We start from the raw sequence: 15,458 nt of genomic DNA, 5'->3' as shown, positions 1-15,458 counted from the left end.
AGGCAGGAAGGGTCAGAGGCAAGCAAGGAAGGCAGGAAGGGTCAGAGGCAAGCAAGGCAGGCTGGAAGGGTCAGAGGCAAGGAAGGCAGGCTGGAAGGGTCAGAGGCAAGGAAGGCAGGCAGGAAGGGTCAGAGGCAAGGAAGGAAGGCAGGAAGGGTCAGAGGCAAGGAAGGAAGGCAGGAAGGGTCAGAGGAAGACAGGCAGGAAGGGTCAGAGGCAAGGAAGGCAGGCAGGAAGGGTCAGAGGCATTTCACGTTAGCAATGACTCCTTCTGTTCTTAGTGTAGTGGAGCAGCTGCCAGATGTGACCCTGCACAGTGTGAATGTGGCTCTGAATTTGTATTTCCTGACCATGTGCCCACTAGTTGCCCGGCTACCCTGGCATCTGCACTTACACCGGCCTGGGTTTTTTTGTCCGTTTTAACGTGTAAAAATAGTCAAAATGATTGCAAGAAAAACAATTCTAGCTATTTCCCAAGTGTCCTGTGCAGCGATGAGCGGACACTGTGTGCACCCCGGGGCGGCTCTACCACCACCATCAGTAAACACGCTGCCGCTTATCTACTTCAGCAGATGTGCCGCCTATAACACGTGGACGTGGTCGCTTTTCTGGGGCCCACAGCGAGACGTGCACCGAAAGATAACAGACGGGGGAAAGTATTAAAAAATAAATAAAATGTACATCAAGTCAGGCTATATATAAACAAAAATAAAAAAAAAGTATAAATTCTCAGCTTTTATCAGAAGCACAATCACAAGACAGGCTATTAGTGATAAAGTTTCTAACCTACTTTGCATTTCACCGCTTGCTGTCAGTGAATGGTACACTGGATTCCACTCAGAACCAGTAATCCTGTACTTTCTCAGAGGATACAATTGTGTCCAGTGTAGACTAAACTGCAGCCTGGTCCATTGTAACAAACCTGCAGCAGATGGTGGAGGCTGAGCTGCTGCTGATGTGCTTTGGACCCGATTGCTGGCTCTGAATGGAAACAAGAGTGTCCTCATTCAGCGATAGCAATCAAATAAAAAAAAAAAAAAAAAAATTGGGAAGAATTAACAAACAAACAAAAAAAAAATGTATTATACAAAGTTGCATAAAAATTTTCATTTAGAGATTTTAACCAATTGATATAGAACTCATTGTAGCAATGGACACGGCTCACGCTGGGATAATAGTATGGCGGCCCGGGGCAGGGAGAGCAGTTATGGACCAGTCCGGCCCTGTCTGGGGTAATTGATGTCATTCACATCCTCGGGACAGGAGGCACCCTGGTCATCCATTGTATTCGTCATGTAGCCGCCCCTCCTCCCGCTCCAGCTGTGCAGACACATGAACAATGCAGAGAACTGGAGCTTCTACATTACTAGTGGAGGATCAGCAGGACCGCCGCCTGTTGACAGACGCACATTTAAAAAAAAATAAAGGATCAGGCATATTGGATTTCAACAGGTCCGACCGTTTCTGGGTGACATGACAGCATGAGTGTGTATGGGTGAGACCAGGGCAGGTATCTGGAAAAGGGCACAATTTGGTTTGTTCATGTGTCAAGAGAAAGTTCTCTAAAAAGTGACTAAACACTCACCCCAACTGCTCTCCCCCCCCCCTAATAAAATCCCCAAATCCTGTGGAATCTACTCTGTTACTCTGTGGGTATACCCCCCACGGATCTGTGGAAAGGCAGACACCCCCCAACATCTGTTAGAACAAGAAAGACTAAACTCTGGTAAACCACAACAGCAGCAGCGCCCGAGCCGACGGCGAGAACCAGGCAGAGACGTGACCACGACACTGCCGGTCACCAGCGGGGAACGTGGGCCCTGCAGCTCCACACCACAATGAGGCCGGTGTGACACGAGTGGGAAGACGACGTTTGTGCGGATCCCTCGTCTGCAGCTTCCGGATGTCACAGCGAGGTCACAGCTATTTATACTGAAGACGAAAAGAGAAGCAGAAGACGGAAACCAGAAGATATCTGATCTGCAGAAACAGCAGCACCCGCAAAAAGCAGCTCAGAACGCGGCAATGACTTAGGTAGAGCGCCCCAACGACCCCGAGAGCGGGGGTCCTCAGCCGTGTCACACATGCGCATGCTCGACCTCCATTCATTGTCTATAGGAGTTGTGGGGAAAGCGGAGCGCTGTGCTCGACCACTTCCCGGCAGGCCTGTGAATGCAGCGGAGGTCAAGCTGGAGCTCCATTAAAGACGGCGCAGCAGGGCACCATTTTCAGGGTTAATGGGGGTCCCAGTGGTCCGCAAGTTACCACATGGATAGGGAATCATCACCACTGAAAACCTTTGTCCTGTCGGTTATAAAGTTTGCTTTGGGTGAGCAATGCAAACCTCCAACCCAGGGACCCAGAATGGCCGACCCTCCTCCTCCAGGGTCCTGTCTCCGGCCAGTCTGTGGGGGGCCTGTGCACTCAGGACATTACCTGGAGAGAAGAACAATGATCCACCGCCCATCCCCCTCCTCACAAGGGGCAGCACAGGTGACCTTACTGTAGAAGTTGTCCCCTTTCAGAAAAACTTTAGGCTGTGGCCGGCTATCCATTACTGCCCTGGTCTCTGACTGCAGCCAATCAGTGAACTAAGCAGCTCTACACAAGCAGAGCCACTGAGCTTGGTGATTGGCTGCAGCGGTGTCTACATGATATCAGCGCTCAGATCAGGGTAATAGCAGAGAGTCATCCCTCCATGGAATGACAAGTAGTTTTTTTTGGTTTTTTTTCGAAGTACCGCAGCTTAAAGTTTTCGGAAAGGGGACAACCCTTTAATTCCATGTAGAAGCTCGTGCACCATCATAAGTCATTTTGCGAAATATATGAAATTATTTTATTTTTTAAAAAGTAAAATAAACGTAATAAAAGCTCCGGTAACAACAAAACCGGCATAAACCATGGGAGAGGAGAGCTCACTCATGTCCTCCTCTCCAAATCGCAGCTCTCCACTTGTGCACTTGACCCCATCCCATCTCCTCCCCAATCTCACCACCAGGCTTATCCCGACCCAAACCATCTCCTCAACCCATCACTAACCTCTGGAACCTTCCCTTTCAAACATACCACGATCACACCCCTCCTGAATAAACCATCCCTCCACCTTTACGTCCAGCTATCGTGCCATGCTGCTGATCCCACTCGCCTCCAAAGTCCTTGAACAGCACGTCCACGCTGAACTTTCCTCTCACCCCTCATCTAGCCGACTCTAGCAACCTACAATCCGGCTTCTGTCCCCACCACTCCACCGAACCTGCCCTGACCAAAATTACTAACGACTTACTGACGAAGCCAACAGACAATTCTCTGTGCTCCTAGATCGGTCCTCTTGCCTGCGACACAGTTGACCACTGCCTCCTACTACAGATGCTTTCTTCCCTTGACATCAAATACCTCGCCCTATTCTGGATCTCCTCAAACCTCACATTTAACATCTTCCACACGACCTCCTCATCCCACCCTCTCTGTCCCTCAAGGCTCTGTTCTGGGACCCCTAATCTTCTCCATCTATACCATTAGCCTGGAACAACTAATAAAGTCCCATGGCTTCCAGTATCATTGATGACACTCAGATCTACCTCTCTGGCCCAGAGGTCATCTCACTGCTGTCCAGAATCACATAGTGTCTATCAGCCATATCCTCCTTCTCCGCTCACTTAAAACTCAACGAAGACAAAACCGAACTCATCATCTTTCCTCCATCTCATAGATCGCCCCTACCTGATCTATCACCATTAATGATACCACGCTCTCTGCAGCACCAGAAGTCCACTGCCTCAGAGTAACTCTTGTCTCTGTCCTTCAAACTGCACATCCAAGCTCTTTCCACCTCAAAAATATTTCCAGAATTTGACCTTTCCTCAACCCTGAATCTACTAAAAGGTTAGTGCCCTCATCATCTCTTGCAATATCCTCCTCTGTGGCCTCCCTGCCAACACTCGTAGGGCTCCATTCAGCCTTATACTCTGCCGCTCGACTAGTTTATCTCTCTCCTCTGCAAATCTCTTCATTGGCTTCCAATTCCCCAACATATCCAGTTCAGACTACTAACATTGACCTACAAGGCCGTCCATAATCTGACTCCTCCATATATCTCCAAACTAATCTTCCAACACGTAATCTCTGGACCTCCCAACCGGGCTGTGGAATTGGAGTCAGAGCCCATTTTGGTGGAGTCGGAGTTGGTGACATGGGAATTGAGGAGTCGGAGGTTTGGCTTACTGACTCCACAGCTCTGCCTCCCAAGACCTCCTTCTCTCCTCCACACTTACACGTTCTTCACCCAATCGCCTCTAAGACTTGACCCAAATAACCTTCATCCTCTGGAACTCTGTGCCCCAACACATCTGATTATCCACCACAATCAGAACCTTCAGATGGAACTTGAAAACTCATCTCTTCCAGAAAGCTACAACCTGCAATGACCCCACGGCCACCTCCACCCCAGCCCCAGAGCCGCCACCTGCCCACAACCCACTGTCCCCTTCTCCTTTATCTAATAGACCGTAAGCCCCCGAGGGCAGGGTCCTCTCCCCTCTGTACTAGTCTGTTATTGTAGCTTGTTCACCATATTCTATAGTTGTACTTTTCATGTAACCCCTTCACATGAGGAATCAATGCTGCCCAAAAAATACATATAATAAACCGTATGGGGGGGTTGGGGGCTTCTTACTAAATCCAACTACAGGATCAATCTGATTTGCTGTCATAATTGGAAGACAAAAAAAAAAAAAAATTACTGTCTTGAAAAGAAGATGCATGTAACGCGTCATCCTCTGCAGCACAGCGGCCTGCGGAGGAGCCGAGCCGGGACCCTGCGCCCCCCCCCCCCCGGTTATTAATGGCCAGTAAACGCGGCCAGGCACTGAACATCTGCCAGTGGGGGGGTTGCAGCCGGTGCCAGTGACCTGCATTACTAGGGGATTCCCTCTCCGTCATAGAAAGAAGTCCTGGAGACCCCGCACCCCACATGAGGGGACCGCTTGTTTTCAGTAGCGTAGCTACCGGGGAGGGGGGCAGAGGGGGGGCCCGGTGCTCTGAGGGGGCCCACCCGGAGCTACACTACTGTAACTAGATCGCGCAGATACAGTTACTTTCTGTGGCAGAGCAGGGGGAATCGGTCTCCCTGCTCTGCCGCTATAGCGGGGGGCCCGGTGCCAGCAGTGAGCCCCCCGCCGTCATCGGAAGTTCAGCTGTTCCGGCATTTAGCCGATACAGCTGATCGCATTGATAGGAGGAGGAGCGCTGCGCTACTTCTCCCATCATCCCTCTGTGACTGGCCGGCCCCTGCTGTCAGGAGATCAGCGGGAGCAGCACAAGAGGAGAGGTGAGTATTTTATTTTTTTTTTAATGGGTGCTGCTGCCTCATTACAGGGTCAGACTATGGGGGTGCTGCCTTATTACAGAGTCTGACTATGGGGGTGCTGCCTTATTACAGGGTCTGACTATGGGGGTGCTGCCTTACTACAGGGTCTGACTATGGGGGTGCTGCCTTATTACAGGGTCTATGAGGGCTGCCTTATTACAGGGTCTGCCTATGGGGGCTGCCTTATTACAGGGTCTGCCTATAGGGGTTCTGCCTTATACTACAGAGTCTGCCTATGAGGGTACTGCCTTATTACAGGGTCTGCCTATGGGGGCTGCCTTATTACAGGGTCCGACTATGGGGGTGCTGCATAATTACAGGGTCTGCTTATGGGGGCTGCCTTATTACAGGGTCTGACTATGGGGGTGCTGCCTTATTACAGGGTCTGCCACCTTATTACAGGGTCTGCCTATGGGGGTGCTGCCTTATACTACAGAGTCTGCCTATGGGGGTACTGCCTTATTACAGGGTCTGCCGCCTTATTACAGGGTCTGCCTATAGGGGTGCTGCCTTATTACAGGGTCTGACTATGGGGGCTGCCTTATTACAGGGTCTGACTATGGGGGCTGCCTTATTACAGGGTCTGACTATGGGGGCTGCCTTATTACAGGGTCTGCCACCTTATTACAGGGTCTGCCTATGGGGGTGCTGCCTTATACTACAGAGTCTGCCTATGGGGGTACTGCCTTATTACAGGGTCTGCCTATGGAGGTGCTGCCTTATTACAGGGTCTGCCTATGGGGGTGCTGCCTTATTACAGAGTCTGCCTATGGGGCTACTGCCTTATTACAGGGTCTGCCTATATGGGGGGGCTGCCTTATTACAGGGTCTGCCTATGGGGGCTGCCTTATTACAGGGTCTGCCTATGGGGGCTGCCTTATGCTATAGAGTCTGCCTATGGGGAGTGCATTATACTATATTGTGGACTATTTGGTGTATTATGCTACTGTATATGGAGGCTATCTAGGGGCCATCATACAGTGTGGAGATTACAGTGTGGGGGTCATTATACATTTTTGGAGCCATCAAACAGTTTGGGGGCTACTAAGGAGTCAGTATACTGTGTGGGTGCATTGTACTGTGTATGGGGGAGCTGTACAGGGGGGAGATTCGGGACATTATTAAATGTAAAGTGGGCACTTATTGTTATAGGGTAACTCAGGTTACTGTGGCTATCAAAGGGGCACCCAGGGCAATATTACTTTCTAGGAGGCAAAATATGGCCACTGTTTTCTAGGGCACTTGCACCCAGTTTTACTATATTATGAGGGGGGTGCTTTAGAATTTAGAGGGCACAGAGAACCACACAGCAGGTGCAGTAATAGGGACACATACCCCAATACTGAGCCGCTGCTGCCGTATGTGTCCCTATTACTGCCCCTGATACCCCAATACTGAGCCGCTGCTGCCGTATGTGTCCCTATTACTGCACCTGATACCCCAATACTGAGCCGCTGCTGCCGTATGTGTCCCTATTACTGCACCTGATACGGCAGCAGCGGCTCAGTATTGGGGTATGTGTCCCTATTACTGCACCTGATACCCCAATACTGAGCCGCTGCTGCCGTATGTGTCCCTATTACTGCCCCTGATACCCCAATACTGAGCCGCTGCTGCCGTATGTGTCCCTATTACTGCACCTGATACCCCAATACTGAGCCGCTGCTGCCGTATGTGTCCCTATTACTGCACCTGATACGGCAGCAGCGGCTCAGTATTGGGGTATGTGTCCCTATTACTGCACCTGATACCCCAATACTGAGCCGCTGATGTTGTATGTGTCCCTATTACTGCCCCTGATACCCCAATACTGAGCCGCTGCTGCCGTATGTGTCCCTATTACTGCCCCTGATACCCCAATACTGAGCCGCTGATGTTGTATGTGTCCCTATTACTGCACCTGATACCCCAATACTGAGCCGCTGCTGCCGTATGTGTCCCTATTACTGCCCCTGATACCCCAATACTGAGCCGCTGATGCTATATGTGTCCCTATTACTGCCCCTGATACCCCAATACTGAGCCTCTGCTGCCGTATGTGTCCCTATTACTGCCCCTGATACCCCAATACTGAGCCGCTGCTGCTATATGTGTCCCTATTACTGCCCCTGATACCCCAATACTGAGCCTCTGCTGCCGTATGTGTCCCTATTACTGCCCCTGATACCCCAATACTGAGCCTCTGCTGCCATATGTGTCCCTATTACTGCCCCTGATACCCCAATACTGAGCCGCTGCTGCCGTATGTGACCTTATTACTGCCCCTGATACCCCAATACTGAGCCGCTGCTGCCGTATGTGTCCCTATTACTGCCCCTGATACCCCAATACTGAGCCTCTGCTGCCGTATGTGTCCCTATTACTGCCCCTGATACCCCAATACTGAGCCGCTGCTGCTATATGTGTCCCTATTACTGCCCCTGATACCCCAATACTGAGCCGCTGCTGCCGTATGTGACCTTATTACTGCCCCTGATACCCCAATACTGAGCCTCTGCTGCCGTATGTGTCCCTATTACTGCCCCTGATACCCCAATACTGAGCCGCTGCTGCCGTATGTGTCCCTATTACTGCCCCTGATACCCCAATACTGAGCCGCTGCTGCCGTATGTGACCTTATTACTGCCCCTGATACCCCAATACTGAGCCGCTGCTGCCGTATGTGTCCCTATTACTGCCCCTGATACCCCAATACTGAGCCGCTGCTGCCGTATGTGACCTTATTACTGCACCTGATACCCCAATACTGAGCCGCTGCTGCTGTATGTGTCCCTATTACTGCCCCTGATACCTCAATACTGAGCCGCTGCTGCCGTATGTGTCCCTATTACTGCCCCTGATACCCCAATACTGAGCATTTGGTCTTTATATAGAGGTCATCTGCTGACGTTCTCCTCCACTATTCGGGCGCATCACCGAGTTGTAATCAAGGTTAACTGGTTAGGGGCCACTCAGAAGCTTTGCCCCCCCCTGAACCAAAACCCTAGCTACACCTCTGCTTGTTTTAGAGGAATTTCGCCCATCTCAGGTCACAGAGGGGCGAACACCAGATGCCCCAACACCCAACCAGCAGGAGGGGACAATGTGTCGGAGCTGGAGGTATATACTGTATATCGGCTGCTGGACACAACGTAACAGAAGTAACATCCTTGTCCACACATGCGGAGCCCAGGAGAGCGGAGGCTGCAGGATCCGGACATCACATCATCACCTACAGATAGATCTGGGCCGGGACTACAGCGAGTGCTGCAATGTCAGAAGGACACGAACCCACAGCACCGGCCTGCAGAGCACAGAGACCCCGCAACACACAGGGACCCCCGCAACACACAGGGACCCCCACAACACACAGGGACCCCCGCAACACACAGGGACCCCCCGCAACACACAGGCACCCTCTGACTCCACTGCAGATCATTAACCAGCAAATGTCCCTCAAACTTCACACTTCTTCAGCAACTTCCAAAATCCATTCTGCAGACTCTCCTTACCCTGAGGAGCGGTGCTCTCACCCCTCTCCGGTCCCCTCATTGTAACTTCCAGCCAGAACTCACCGTAAGATCCGGGAAATGTACGAAAGTCGGTGTGATGAGTCTCCGAGGATCAATTGTCAGAAGTAGGAATCACAGACCAGGTAAGAAGCCGCCAGCACCGCACACACCAGGTGAGGAGCCGCTCCGATCCGCCGGCACCGCACACACCAGGTGAGGAGCCGCTCCGATCCGCCAGCACCGCACACACCAGGTGAGGAGCCGCTCCGATCCGCCAGCACCGCACACACCAGGTGAGGAGCCGCTCCGATCCGCCAGCACCGCACACACCAGGTGAGGAGCCGCTCCGATCCGCCGGCACCGCACACACCAGGTATAAGGAGCCGCTCCGATCCGCCAGCACCGCACACACCAGGTGAGGAGCTGATCTGAGGATTCTGATCTCTTTCGGTCCTCAGCAGCTTATTACCCGAAACTCAGCGTGACGTCACTCCCCGCCTCTTCTCTGCATACAGCGCTGAGGACACCTGGCGGCCACATGTGGGAATCACACTGCGGCTCTTGGGGAATGGATCCTACAGCCACTGATCCTCCTTATGTCCCATTTTCTTCTTTTCATTAGAACTTTTTCTCTTTGGCTTCATTTTATTACTCTCAGATTTATAGAATAAAATTTTTAAAATAGCAAATGAATGGATCAGAGACTCCTAACACAGAACCTCCCCCATCTTCCATCCTGGTACATACAGTTGTGGCCAAAAATATTGACTCCCCTGCAATTCTGTCAGATAATACTCAGTTTCTTCCTGAAAATGATTGCAAACACAAATTCTTTGGTATTATCCTTATTTAATTTGTCTTAAATGAAAAAACACAAAAGAGAATGAAGCAAAAAGCAAAACATTGATCATTTCACACAAAACTCCAAAAATGGGCCAGACAAAAGTATTGGCACCCTCAGCCTAATCCTTGGTTGCACAAAATAACTGCGACCAACCGCTTCCGGTAACCATCAATGAGTTTCCTACAATGCTCTGCTGGAATTTTAGACCATTCTTCTTTGGCAAACTGCTCCAGGTCCCTGATATTTGAAGGGTGCCTTCTCCAAACTGCCATTTTTAGATCTCTCCACAGGTGTTACATGGGATTCAGGTCTGGACTCATTGCTGGCCACCTTAGAAGTCTCCAGTGCTTTCTCTCAAACCATTTTCTAGTGCTTTTTGAAGTGTGTTTTGGGTCATTGTCCTGCTGGAAGACCCATGACCTCTGAGGGAGACCCAGCTTTCTCACACTGGGCCCTACATTATGCTGCAAAATTTGTTGGTAGTCTTCAGACTTCATAATGCCGTGCACACGGTCAAGCAGTCCAGTGCCAGAGGCAGCAAAGCAACCCCAAAACATCAGGGAACCTCCGCCATGTTTGACTGTAGGGACCGTGTTCTTTTCTTTGAATGTCTCTTTTTTTCTCCTGTAAACTCTATGTTGCTGCCTTTGCCCAAAAAGCTCTACTTGTGTCTCATCTGACCAGAGAACATTCTTCCAAAACGTTTTAGACTTTTTCAGGTAAGTTTTGGCAAACTCCAGCCTGGCTTTTTTATGTCTCTTTTCATTCAGACGCTGACGGCTAGTACGGGTTGACACCAGGGCCGGCGTTATGCACAGGCAGACCAGGCAGCTGCCTGGGGCCCCCACTCCTCCAGGGGCCCCCCTGCTGCCTGCTGGTTCCACGATGTAGCTTACTTACAATTCAAATAGCACAAGGCAGTGCTTCCCTTTGCAGAAGAGGCAGACATAAGTGTGTCTGTGTCTTATCTGCGCTGCACCTGTGTTATCTATTGTAATGTCCGCTCTCGGCTGCAGTTCCGGAGGCAGAAGCAGTCAGGCGTACAGTACAGGAGCTGTGCTGCCACCCAGGAGAAGTGTTCCCATATAGACCCTTCACTGCTCACTGGTGAGTTTTTTGAACTGCACTATCACACCAATCACACACGGCAGTCTGCACAGCAACCAAAACTCCAATGTAAAAAAGTGATATAAAAAAATTAATGATACCTACTGTCACTCGTCAGCATCCTGCACAGGCTGCTCTGCAGTGTGCGCTGGCACCAGGAGTGATGATGTCACTCAGGACCGGACTGGCCATCGGGCAGTTCTGGCAAATGCCAGAAGGGCCGGTGCCAGTAGTGGGCCGCTGCACACTGTGCCGTTGTCAGCGGCGCCAGCGCCAACTCGCCCCCCCCCGCCAGTGCCACCGCATTCAACTATACCAGCGTCTATGACGCCGGTACAGTTCAATCCAATGATGGAGGAGAGAGCATCTAACAATGCTCCCTCTCCCATCATTCCCCGCTCTGCCTCTGACACTGTAGGTGCACGATGACATCATAGCGCACTCACTGTGTGCCAGGCAGTGTAGCGGCAGCCACTGAGACTGGAGCAGGGAGCAGCGCGGGCACGAGGAGAGGTGAGGAGTGTGTGTTTTTTTTAACTGGACTGTGGGGCCATTCCCGAGGGGGTGGGGAGGGCTGTGCAGTATACTACTACGTGGGCTGTGTGTGCTGTATACTACTGTGTGGGCTGTGTGTGCTGTATACTATTGTGTGGGCTGTGCCGTATACTACTCTGTGGGCTGTGCCGTATACTACTCTGTGGGCTGTGCTGTATACTACTCTGTGGGCTGTGCTGTATACTACTCTGTGGGCTGTGCTGTGTACTACTCTGTGGGCTGTGCTGTATACTACTCTGTGGGCTGTGCCGTATACTACTCTGTGGGCTGTGCTGTGTACTACTCTGTGGGCTGTGCTGTATACTACTCTGTGGGCTGTGCTGTGTACTACTCTGTGGGCTGTGTTATAAACTACGTGTGCTGTTATATACTTCGTGGGCTGTGGTATCTACTACATGGGCTGTGCTATATTATGCGGGCTGGGCTATATACTATGCGGGTTGTGCTATATACTATGCAGGCTTTGCTATATACTATGGGGGTATATTATATGTTATATACTATGTGGCTGTGTTATATACTATTGTGGGGGTATATTATATTCTATGAGGGAGGCTGTGTTATATACTAAGGGGGGTATATTATATTCTATGGGGGAGGCTGTTTTATATACTATAGGGGGCTGCATTATATATTATGGGGAGGTGGGCTGTATTATATTCTGTGGGGGGCTGTATTAGATTTTATGAGGGATGATTGCATCATACTCTTTGATGGGGCTGCATTATATTCTATGGGGAGGTGGGCTGTATTCTATTCTATTCGGGGCTACATTATATTCTATGGGGGGCTGTATTATATTTATATTCTATGGGGGGCTGTATTATATTTATATTCTATGAGGGGTGATTGCATCATACTCTATGAGGGGGCTGCATTAAACTATGAGGGGGGCTGCATTATATTATATGGGGGTTACATTACTCTGTGGGGTGGTGGCTGCATTATACTATATGTGGGCTTCATTATACTGTATCGAGGACTATGGGGAATACGTTATACTATATGAAGAACTATGGGGAGCATTATACTATGGGAAGTGAATTGTACTACATGGATGACTATGGCGGTGCATTATACTATATGGAGCACTGTGAGGAGTGTATTAAACTATGTGGAGGACTGAGCAGTGTATTTTAATATGGAGGACTATAGGGAGTGTATTATACTATATGGAGGACTGTGGTGCACATTATAATATATGGAGGACTATGGGGTGTATTTTACTAAACAAGTAAAATGCATATTCAGATTGTTTTTGCTGGAACAAAAATCCTTGTTCTCAGCAGCACATCGCCGATGTAAACTGTAGATGTGCTGCTGATAACATGATCCTGTATGGTGATCTGTTAGTGATCTATTAGTGATCGTTCTGTCCCATCATTATTCCTCAGCTGGTGGAAAGAGGCCGGGAAACAAGCGTTGAACAACTTCAGTATTGTTGATCACACTCGTTTAGCGGCCTGAGATCAGCGCATGTAAATACAACCGAAATGTTTCTGTGTGATTTGCAATAGGTTAGCATTTGGGGCCCCATTATAAACTTTGCCTAGGGCCCCACTTTGCCTAAAACCGGCCCTGGTTGACACTGTTGTACCCTCGGACTGCAGGGCAGCTTGAACTTGTTTGGATGTTAGTCGAGGTTCTTTATCCAACATCCGCACAATCTTGCGTTGAAATCTCTTGTCAATTTTTCTTTTCCGTCCACATCTAGAGAGGTTAGCCACAGTGCCATGGGCTTTACACTTCTTGATGACACTGCGCACGGTAGACACAGGAACATTCAGGTCTTTGGAGATGGACTTGTAGCCTTGAGATTGCTCATGCTTCCTCACAAGTTGGTTTCTCAAGTCCTCAGACAGTTCTTTGGTCTTCTTTCTTTTCTCCATGCTCAATGTGGTGCACACAAGGACACAGGACAGAGGTTGAGCCAACTTTAATCCATGTCACCTGGCTGCAAGTGTGATTTAGTTATTGCCAACACCTGTTAGGTGCCACAGGGAAGTTACAGGTGCTGTTAATTACACTAATTAGAGAAGCATCACATGATTTTCCGAACAGTGCCAATACTTTTGTCCACCCCCTTTTTTATGTTTGGTGTGGAATTATATCCCATTTGGCTTTAGGACAATTCTTTTTGTGTTTTTTTCATTTAAGACAAATTAAATGAAGATAATAACAAAGAATTTGTGTTTGCAATGATTTTCAGGAAGAAACTGAGTATTATCTGACAGAACTGCAGGGGTGTCAATACTTTTGGCCACAACTGTATGTCCCTCATTGTGACATACACTGCTCAAAAAAAAAAAAGGGAAAAGTAAAACCCCACATCCTAGATATCACTGAATGAAATTTTCCAGGTGTAAATCTTTATTCATTACATGGTGGAATGTGTTAAGAACAACAAAACCTAAAAATGATCAACGTAAATCACAACTAATATCCCACGGAGGTCTGGAGTTGTAATGATCGTAAAAATCAAAGTGGCAAATGAAGTTACAGGCTGATCCAACTTCAGTGGAAATGCCTCAAGACAAGGAAATGATGCTCAGTAGTGTGTGTGGCCTCCACGTGCCTGTATGACCTCCCTACAATGCCTGGGCATGCTCCTGATGAGGCGGCGGATGGTCTCCTGAAGGATATCCTCCCAGACCTGGACTAAAGCATCCACCTGTCTGTGGTGCAACGTGACTTTGGTGGATGGAGCGAGACATGATGCCCCAGATGTGCTTAATTGGATTCAGGTCTGGGGAACGGGCGGGCCAGTCCATAGCTTCAATGCCTTCATCTTGCAGGAACTGCTGACACACTCCAGCCACATGAGGTCTGGCATTGTCCTGCATTAGGAGGAACCCAGGGCAAACTGCACCAGCATATGGTCTCACAAGGGGTCTGAGGATCTCATCTCGGTACCTAACGGCAGTCAGGTTACCTCTGGCGACATGGAGGGCTGTGCGGCCCTCCAAAGAAATGCCACCCCACACCAATACTGACCCACTGCCGAGTCATGCTGAAGGATGTTGCAGGCAGCAGATCGCTCTCCACGGCGTCTCCAGACTCTGTCACATCTGTCATGTGCTCAGTGTGAACCTGCTTTCATCTGTGAAGAGCACAGGGCGCCAGTGGCGAATTTGCCAATCCTGGTGTTCTCTGGCAAATGCCAAGCGTCCTGCACGGTGTTAGGCTGTGAGCACAACCCCTATCTGTGGACGTCAGGCACTCAGACCATCCTCATGGAGTCGGTATCTAACCGTTTGTGCAGACACATGCACATTTGTGGCCTGCTGGAGGTTATTTTGCAGGGCTCTGGCAGTGCTCCTCCTGTTCCTCCTTGCATAAAGGCGGAGGTAGCGGTCCTGCTGCTGGGTTGTTGCCCTCCTACGGCCCCCTCCACGTCTCCTGGTGTACTGGCCTGTCTCCTGGTAGCACCTCCAGCCTCTGGACACTACGCTGACGGACACAGCAAACCTTCTTGCCACAGCTCGCATTGATGTGCCATCCTGGATGAGCTGCACTACCTGAGCCACTTGTGTGGGTTGTAGAGTCTGTCTCATGCTACCACGAGTGTGAAAGCACAACCAACATTCAAAAGTGACCAAAACATCAGCCACCTGCAGAACCGCTCCTTTATTGAGGGGGTCTTGATAATTGCAAATAATTTCCATCTGTTGTCTATTCCATTTGCACAACAGCATGTGAAATTGATTGTAAATCAGTGTTGCTTCCTAAGTGAACAGTTTGATATCACAGAAGTTTGATTTACTTGGAGTTGCACTCTGTTGTTTAAGTGTTCCCTTTATTTTTTTGAGCAGTGTGTGTATATATATATATATATATATATATATATATATATATATATATATATATATATATATATATATATATATATATATATATATCCTCAATTTTGGTACATGTCCCTTATCTTATCTTTAATGTTTATAAAAAATTAAACCATTATACTCACTAGGAATGAACATAGGAGTCATGGGGCCCCACAGCAGAGGTAAAATGCACTCCCCATAATCCTCCACATAGTATAATGCACTCCCCATAATCCTCCACATAGTGTAATACACTCCCCATAATCATCCAC

At 49.3% G+C, this 15,458-nt stretch overlaps 1 protein-coding gene across 1 annotated transcript in view; it reads right to left on the bottom strand.

Annotated features, from left to right (window-relative positions):
* RELT (RELT TNF receptor) overlaps positions 1 to 9,224 on the bottom strand; it is a 41,677-nt gene extending 32,453 nt beyond the window's left edge. Inside the window, exon 1 of the mRNA XM_077298755.1 lies at positions 8,920 to 9,224. The gene's annotated coding sequence lies outside the window, so the exon portion shown is untranslated. The remainder of the gene's footprint in view (positions 1 to 8,919) is intronic.
* Positions 9,225 to 15,458: the final 6,234 nt, after the last annotated feature.

This window comes from Ranitomeya variabilis, chromosome 3 (genome assembly GCF_051348905.1).
Source record: "Ranitomeya variabilis isolate aRanVar5 chromosome 3, aRanVar5.hap1, whole genome shotgun sequence".
NCBI classification, from domain to species: Eukaryota; Metazoa; Chordata; class Amphibia; order Anura; family Dendrobatidae; genus Ranitomeya; species Ranitomeya variabilis.
Note: the sequence above shows the minus strand (reverse complement) of the source record. Positions and strands in the feature narration are given on the sequence as shown.